We start from the raw sequence: 9,499 nt of genomic DNA on the forward strand, positions 1-9,499 counted from the left end.
CTGGACCTCTGTCAGCCTCCAGAGAGCATCCTCAGGACTGGCAGGAGTAACCTGAACTGGCACTGCAATTTGTTAATAGGCATATCCCAACCAAAAAACCATAATGTATTTCTGATTTGCTTCTCTGTTAGAAAGTAAAATCTCTTGTTCTGCATAGTACCATTTTTGGAAATGTCTGAGACACAACTATATCTGTGATTATCCATTTTTTTCCTGTGTTTATTTTCAGAAAATCTCAGGAGCCCTGTCAGCCAAGTCTTTCCACCCTACTGAAAAGTATAAACCCAAGTAAAGAGGAGACAAAACACCGTAGAGAACCAACCCTACTTTGTATTGATGTATTGATAATTTTTAAAGTTTTATGCCACAAAATATAACCGTACTTTTAAAAATTGAATAATTTGACCTTATGGTCATCTTTTCGGCATGAAATATGGCTTATTAAAAAAAAAAAAAAATTAAGTAACTGGAGGCAGAGCTGCTGACTTTACCAGAAAACTACTGTGCTAATAAGACCCCTCAAAACCTGTCCTTCCTGAATCAGACTGAAAAGAGCAGGGAAGCTGAAGGAAGGGTATGAGGAAACAGGAAAACAAAGGAAGAGGAGATATTTGTGCTTAGTATCTGTAGGATCACGATTTTTAAAAGAATCTCCATTTACTATACACACAGCACTTGTATCATGGTTAAGGACACTGATAAAAATGTCCAGCAGACCCCCTGGTACTGGCTGGGTTAGGCACAGACCTGAGGTATCCTTGGCCCATGAGGAGAAATAACAGCACCAGTGTACTTTCAGGACTTGTACCATGTCCATTTCTTTGGTGGCAGGAGGAGATTCAGAAAATAACAAGAGAGAGAGGAGTCAACCAAAGAAAAATTATTTGTGGCAACCCCACCTAAAGACAAAACAATTTGCTGTAGATGTGAGGAGTGGCTGTTTTTACTGCTGGTGGAGCGTATGTGTATGGTTAAGTGAATGTTTAAACATAATACTGGGACTTGAGGGAAAGTGTTATTTACTGTATGAGTGAAGGGCTCACTGAACAGTGGGGCACAAAAATAGAGAAGCTGTGGAGGGCTGAGCTGCAACCATTGTAAGAGGCACCTGAGGCAAGGAAGGGCAGAAGGTAGGTACTTGTCACTGAAAGCATAACCTTATTCATCTTTCCTCCTGCTCCCAGCTGCTTTATCCTTCCTCTCTACCTGTCCTATTGGATCATGCATGAGCTGGGAACAAAGAAATTGTTTTTGAAATGCCTAGAAGATACTTTAAGAGCAGATACTGGCAGCATGAGGCCATTCTCCCCTGTCATGCACTGAATCTTCCAAGGTACCATCTAGGCAGTGAGGAAAAACTTCCAAATCAGTTAGTAAAAGTTTAGTATGCTCTGAAAGCCTGATAGGATAAAAGCATGCAAGTAGAATTTGTTACTTTCAAAAAAGAAAAAGTATTCATGCTAGCAGACACCTGAGCATTGAAATGAAAAATTAACTAACTACTTAAACTACATGAGTTTGCAGAAGTAATTTCAGTAAATATATTGGAATAAGATTTTCTCACACTGTAAATACAATTTGGTAAAAAATAGAAAATTTCTCAAACTTAGGAATCTTCAGTTGGAACAGGTAATCTAACTAACTACGGGGCAGAATTCGAGAGAAACTTCTGGTTTATCTGGCACAATCACCCTTTACCTACCGTCATAATTTCATTGCTATATAAAACAAGCCTCTTGTGATTTTTTAGTCTGGGGAAAACAAGCTCAGTTTTATTTTACTGGTGAAGAACCCTTTTTAATCTTGCTTTTGAATAAGGTCTGAGAATAACACCACTGTGAAGGGACTGCTAATCTGTGATCCTACAGTCTCAGACAACTCAGTTGTGCCAGGCTTCCTATGATCTTTGAGTGCATTGCTACTCTACCCATATGTGCTCTTGTATATGTCATTCACTGATAGCGAAGTTTATCTAGCTCCTTAATAAATAACTGCACCCCAGGTATAAAAGAATATTTAAATACATTCTAATAACCTATCTGTGGACATAATACTCAAAATCTCACATATTCCAGGAATTACGTTTTGTAACTTCAATTTTTTTGTGGCTTTCCTGCCTGTCTGAGAAAGGAGAGACCAGTCTTGCTAGAGCAGTAGTTTAGATCAGTGCAGACATCCTAACACAGACGCAATTATGCTAGAATTAAAGAGATTTTATAACTTAAAGGAAGTGCAGTGCAAATCCCACTAAAAATGCATTACATCTTGTAGAAATAGGTAAGAATGTGAGGAAAATGGCTAAATCCTCATTTGTACCTGAAGAAGAAAGGTAAGAAGCAGAAAGTATGGTGAAAAAAGTAGGAACCCAGGAGAAAAAAAGACCTTAAGAGGAGAGAAAAGTTAAGCATCTTCTAAGAATTTCCCACAGGCCCATCATGGCCCAGTCCAGCAGTTCCTACTGCTCTGCCTCCTGTTCCTACAGGAAATCAGCTGCTCTGCTACTGCTGCAGGTTTGTATTTCCCCTCTAACTTGGGGGAAGCAACTGCCTTAGGACAGTTCTGTTGAGAGGAACTCAGGAATGGCTGCTAGGCACAAAGGATTCAATTAAATCTAAGAAAGTGTTTGTTTCAAATGCTGGGAGGCACTAATGGATAATCGAACTAGGTACTGCTCTGGTTTTGGAAAACTGGAAAAATCAGGAAGTGATGGTTTGCGCGTGAGGCAGCATGTGGAGCCTATTCAAAAGTGCCCAAAATTTGCAACCCTTTGTCAGACAGTTTAAATGTTTGTAGAAAGTGAGCATCAACATGCACTATAAACACAAGAAAAGACGCTTGGCTTACTTTCCCTTAGGTAAGTATTTCTGTATGTTTTTTAAGTTTTCCCCCAATTATGGTAACAGTGGACTGGATTTATGAACATAAATGCAAGGGAAATGCTACCTTAAAGTATGTGCAGACTTCTGTAGGTCTGAGGAGTTTATGGGGTGTAACTCCATCACCACATAATGATAAATTATTTAGACAATTCTACAGAGAATATGGATCACTACTGTGGTCTTTCATTTACTGAGTATCCCAAAGGTGAGAGCTGTCAATGCAAAATGCAGTAAAATGATGAAAATGTAAGGATTGAAACTGCAGTTTTACCAATCAGTGAATCAATCCACCCTTTATTCTTAGAGAATATTATACCAGCTGTTTTCTAAAATAGCAGTGGTTATTACCCAGATCTAGATTTTTTCCCCCTAGGGATTCCAAATACAGTCTTGTAAAGTGAAAAAAGAGGATATTCAAAGCACAGCCAACTTTGAGTTTTTGAAGGCAAGAATGTGTCTCATTGCCTAAAACTACTTTGAAAACAAATCCAAATCCCAGCACAAGAGAGATGGACTATTTTGGCTTCCTTACCTATGTATTCCTCTGTCTGGTTAGCAACTCACCATGAGAAGATCTTTTGGCCAGGTTATTGAATAGTACCTGCGTTCTCTACTTTCAAAGATACAGCCGTAAAACCACATCTCCTTTATCATGTATTCTGGTTTACAAGGGGATTGGATCTGCCAATTACTCCCTCCACATTGCCCACAACTTTATCATTACTGATCAGATGCAGACACATGGCTGTTTATCTTCACATCAATTCTGTTTTTACTCCTTGGCATATAGTAGATTCTTATGATGCTGATCTGGCAATGAAAGCAACAAACTGAGCACTGTAGTTGGCAAAGTCCACAAAGTTGACAGGGAGAGATGCCAAGAAGAGCATATTTTACTGCTTAAGATCATCCTCTTCTTTTCAGAGCTCCTGGAAAAATAATGTTTGGAGTGTTTTCTTAAGTCTTATTAGATTGAGGAGGTTAATTTGTCTGTTTTGTTCACATGATCAGAAAACTACTGGCAGCAAAGAGCAAAGAATCATTAACACCACTTTTGTCAGGAAAGTGGTAGGGAAATGCAAGAAGCAGAGCTTGCCCTGTGTGTGCTGGTTTGCAAAAATCTCAAATATCATATGAAGTTAGTATGCTTGAGTTTAAAATGGCCACTGCATGTCATTTTGTAGCTGGCCCTGTACATAATCCTTTCATTCTTCAGCCCTTTGTTGCTTTTGCTGTGCCGGGATTACTGCTGATGGTTCCGTGGGTGTTGCTAATTGCAGACTCCACATTTGCTTCTTTTGATCTACTCCTACCCATGGCTCTGGCTGACATTGGTAAAATAGCGAAGGAGCCACTCTGCTGGGTGTGCTCAGTGGACAACTTTTGAAGCTTGTAAGCACCTGCCTGGCAGCTGCTGCTACTCCAAGTAAAAGATACAGGATCACGACTAGTTCTGTGGTATTCCTTCTGAGAAAATAGACTGCATATGCTGATGAAAGGGAAGGCAGTAGGAGGAGAGCTAGTCAAAGAACGCACTTACGATTAAATTACAGTTCTAATTTTTAATATGGCTTTATTTAAGATAATGAAAATTCAGAAATCTTTTTAAAAAATGCCTGAAGATGAAGCTCATTGCTGTTGACCTCATGTCATGAAACTGTCAATCAACTAGAGGAAGACATTCACCCATCATAGAAAAAGAACACAGAAATAATACATGGATTTTTAAATAAATCACCAGAAATTTGTATGTTCTTGTAACTTGGAGATGGATTGGAGAGAAGCAGTAGGTTGTTGGTACTATTGTTTTTTCTGTACATTCAAGAAGAAATACCACTCAGCTTTAAATAAGACACAACCGTGCTAACAAAGGAGCTATGTAAACATCCTTAAGGAAAGCTCTTCCTGTATTTCCCACTTACAGCAGGTGGAGAGGGGTGAAAACAGGTCATCCAATCTGGAAGTTACTTGTTTTGTTTTAAAACCTAATACATTCCAATCTGATGCACTGAAAGGACCTAAAAGCTGAGTTGATATATGGAATTTTTTAATGTGAAAAGCCTGGATATAAAACTGGATTATAGCAGAAATATATATACAACCAGCTGTGGATTTATGAAATAGTAAAGTAAAAAGACCTCTGATAGACATATAGGTTACTTTAGCAGTACTGGGTTCACACTTAATCTGCTTTTCACATATGTTTTAAAAAATCTTCAATTATCTGGAAAAATCTGCTTTCATAAACTCCATAATTTATCAGGGATTAAAAGAACAGTGTTTTGACAACATAGCTGCTTCAAGTGCAACTCATTATTTGTACATCATTAATCCAGATTGAATAACACCCAAGTTTGCTGACTCTGGTAAATGTATCCTTGTTGTTTACATTTGTGCAAATGATACTTTTACTATTCATGTTGAAGTTCAGGGCTGTCTTATGTCAAGTAAGTATGTTTTGGAAACTGCTTTTTTCTGTGTCTTGTAAGACTCAAGATTTCATTGCTTTTCAGAACAATTATGTTTGAAGGAAAATCAATGAGCGTGATACAACAGATTTCTGAAAACAAAAATGCAAACGCAAATGCAAAATGAAGTGGCTGCTTATCCTAGAATTACAGGTCTCTAGGAGACAGAGGGGTGATATGACATTATTTGCTCAACTGGCTTACTAAATAAAAGATAGAGGGAAAAATTTTCTTCTAGATTATTGTTTTCTTTGAAGCCAGCATTTGACAGGAGATTATGAACTTCTCACATTATTGTTTAAAGAGATCTCATTTTCATTTCTTAAATAAACTTGAAACTAACAGGCAGAAAGTGGCTTTTCCAGCTTCAAGCTTTTGCCAGTTACCACTTTTAAAAATTCCTTAGAAAATAGATTTTCACCAGAAAGATTACCAAGATAAATTCTTGAAGAATTGCTTATGATTTCAGCATTTAAAATTTTAAAGTTTCAGTTTAAGAGTCCAGAAAAGCTTGTCAAAGTTAAGTTTTCAACAATCATGGAATGTTATTTAGTACCTTGAGTTAAACATAAAGAAACTGGAGAATTAAAACTAAGTAGTTATATTTGCCCATACAACTCCTAATTTATATTTATGTGGTGTTTATTCCCTTTTATTTTATTCTGTAAGGAAATAAGTGCAACAGATGCACTGTTTTATCACATGAGATGTAAGTGTAAAATATGTTAAGAAAATTGTGTCAATTAATACTCAGTCTCAGCTGACAGATGGTTTCTTCACTGCTTCATCTTTCAGCAATTTTACTGTGAATCCAAATGGATAATGTAGTTTGAGACAACAATTTTGTTGGATACTAGGAAGACAGAGTTATTTCTATTATACTTGAAAGTGTTTTAGTTTCCAATGAAAAATAGAGACTTAAGCAATATTCCATATAACTCCTGGTTACCAAACCCCCTGAAATCCACTGTTCTCCAAATTGGCAATATCATCCACAAAGGTTGATACAGCAGGGATCCAATTTTATAGTATCTATTTTCCCTGGGTATTCATTTAGTTGCCCCGTTCTTTCCTAATGTTTCCTGCAGAGCTCTCTGTGGTTTTCAATATCCTGCTGGCACTATTTCTTCATATATGGCATACAAAATTTTAGATACTAAACATTTCCAAAAGATCAAATCAACTTGTCTAACATATCATACCTGCTGCTGCTTTTAATGTGAGTGATGTGTCTGTGTTTTGTGATTCTAGAGACATTTATAAGTATGCTTTTTAGCTCTGGCATCCCAAAGACTGTATTCAGACAGCAACACAAAGGCTAGATGGAAGAAAGTGAAGAGTGCTGCCCTACAGGTTGTTGTCTTTACAGTTTCTTGTGTGATATGGAGAAATGAAAACATATTCCCACTTACGAGTTATAATGCAGTGCAAGCAAGGCTTAAGGCTCTCCTTTCTTCCTGTGAGAGAAATCAACCCCTGGCTGAAACATGCTGTGTAGGATCCCCTCTGTTGATGGATAGCCAGGCAATTCCTCTACCACAAACATGTTGAACTAACTTGAGGCAGGAGCAGAGGTGTCTGGAGGATGGTGTTCTGTCACTAGATGTCATAGAAGAGGCAGTTGCAGAGAGCATGGAATCAAAGTACTACAGAATGGTTTAGGCTGGAAGAGATCCCCCAGGATCATCGAATCCAGCCTTTGACTGACAATCACCTTGTTAACCACTTCCACTTTCTTGAACACCTCCAAGGATGGTGACTCCACCACCTTTCTGGGCAGGCCATTCCAATGCTTAACAACCCTTTTAGTGAGAAAATTCTTCCTGATGTCCAACCCAAACCAGCCCTGGTGCATTTTGGGACTGTTTCCTCTTGTCCTGTCACTTGTTACCATGAGAGAAGAGGTCAATCCTCACCTCATTCCAGCCTTCCCTCAGGTAGCTGTAGAGAGCAACAAGGTCTCCCCTGAGCAACAAGGTCTCTTCTTCAGGCTGAACAACCCCAGCTCCCTCAGCTGCTCCTCATCAGACTTGTGCTCCAGACCCTCCCCCAGTTCTGTTGTCCTTCCCTGGACATGATTCCAGCGCCTCAATATCTTTCTTGCAGTGAGTGGCCCAGAACTGGACACAGGATTTGAAGTGTGGCCTCACCAGTGCTGAGTACAGAGAGACAGTAACTGCCCTGGTCCTGCTGGCCACTCTATTGATGACACAGGCCAGGTGCCCTTGACATTTTTGGCCAGTTGGGCACAGCTGGCTCATGGTCAGCTGCTGGTCACCAACACCCCCAGGTCCTTTTCCACCAGGCAGCTTTCCAGGCACTCTGTGCCCCAGCCTGTAGTACTGTATGGGGTTGTTGTGACCCAAGGGGAGGGTCCAGCACTTCCCCTTATTTAACCTCACACAGTTATGTTCAGCCCATCGATCCGGCTTGTCCAGGTCCCTCCGCAGAGCCTTCCTGCCCTACAGCAGATCAACACTTCCACCAAACTTGGTGTCATCAAGTGAACTGAGGGGCACTCAATCCCCACATTCAGATCATAGATAACAATATTGAACAGTTGTCTGCGCACCTGAATTTTGTGTTTCCCCCATCTCAGCTGCATCAATTTTAGTTTTACTTTTTAGAGAAATTTCTAGATTAAACCTTGACTACACTAATATTCTAACTTAGCAGACTTGTAACATGGAGGGCAAAGTATTAAATTCTATAAATATATTCCTTGTTCTCAAAAAATCCTGCTGTTTCACTGATATAGCTCTAACATTTATTTAGAACATTTTACATTGTAGTTGAAAAGAAAGATGGAAGCTAAGTAAAGAGAGGAAAAAAATAGTAAGACAAAAGCAGCTTGATTGTTACAATGATGCAAAGCACAATTAAGAAAGTTTTTTCTTGTATGTTGTATAATCTTTAAGCTATTGTTCATTAGGGTAGATTCACTGGAAAGTTGCAGTATCATGAAAATGACTACACAATGAAGTTATTGGAAAAAATACTGTATAGTCTTGTAGAAGAAAGAAGATGCTGAAAGGTTTCAACTGCGTATTTATGGTAAGCAGAAACACAAAAATTATCAATAATTATCCATTCTTTCCAATGACTTGGTTCTGATGGGAGCCAGTGGCCTAATAGACTAAGGTGTCAGACCTGGTATACTATCAGTATACTGATATACTATATACTACCTGGTATACTATATATCACTGTGAGATAAATGGAAATTTCTGCTGGGGGCAGACTATCTGACCTTCACTCTAACCATATCAAGCTACATTTAAATATGAAGAATTAAGTTCCATTCATTTGGCAAAGGAAGTTATGACCCACAGAAAAAAAGAATGCAAATTGAAGGATCTGTGCCTTAAGACATGCCTGTGGGAAAATGGGCTAGACAGTGATATTCACTAAAGATATTTGGCAGTGTGGGTGTTCCTGTCATCTAGTATTGAGCCCTGAATGGCAGGTCCTTCTGGATAAGCCAAAGCAGGGCTGCTCATGCAAAGTCCCTCCTTTAAGGCCCAGGTGGCAGACAAAAAGACAACTCTTGGCAAACTTGGAAGCACTGGGACAGCAACTGGGACTGTCTCTTCCAATGCACTCCTTTCAATCCTTTCAGTTCAGAGATATTTATCGTGCTCCTTTCACTGTTTCAGGTTAAACAGTTGGGCTTTCAGCATCTGCCACAGTCTACGGTGTAGACACATGGTTTATATACTCTAACAAGTGAAAACAAGTAATGTAAACCAAGACTTGTCTGTTACTTACAGAGATCCTTAGCCATTTCATTAAAGATGAAGATCCATCAGGAGAATGATGATGGATGTTTACACTTTATCAGAAGTGTAAGGTCAGTCTGTTGGGGAAACAGGATCAGCAGTGAAGGAGAAGTTCAATATGTCTTTAATAAAAAAGGCAAATATTCTGTTAGTTTTATCTTTTGACACTCTTTTGTGTGATTGCAACCAGTAAGGTCACTGAATTCTCACATCTCTTCTTAAAACATTCAAAATGTTTTGAAGAAAGTTTCTATTATCTGTATTATCTGTACTCTGCTGAGCCTGCTTGATATTATCTACTTGCCCTTTTCTGTGAGCTGTTTGGGCTAGAGAGTCTTTTTTCATCTGTGTTTATCCAGAGAATAGGACAACA

At 38.9% G+C, this 9,499-nt stretch overlaps 1 long non-coding RNA gene across 1 annotated transcript in view; it reads left to right on the forward strand.

Annotated features, from left to right (window-relative positions):
- The window catches only part of LOC116438429, a 36,454-nt gene extending 35,946 nt beyond the window's left edge, over positions 1 to 508 (forward strand). The window contains exon 4 of the long non-coding RNA XR_004237732.1: positions 230 to 508. This is a non-coding gene — a long non-coding RNA (uncharacterized LOC116438429). The remainder of the gene's footprint in view (positions 1 to 229) is intronic.
- Positions 509 to 9,499: the final 8,991 nt, after the last annotated feature.

The sequence above is a fragment of the Corvus moneduloides genome, chromosome Z (assembly GCF_009650955.1).
Source record: "Corvus moneduloides isolate bCorMon1 chromosome Z, bCorMon1.pri, whole genome shotgun sequence".
Taxonomy (NCBI): Eukaryota; Metazoa; Chordata; class Aves; order Passeriformes; family Corvidae; genus Corvus; species Corvus moneduloides.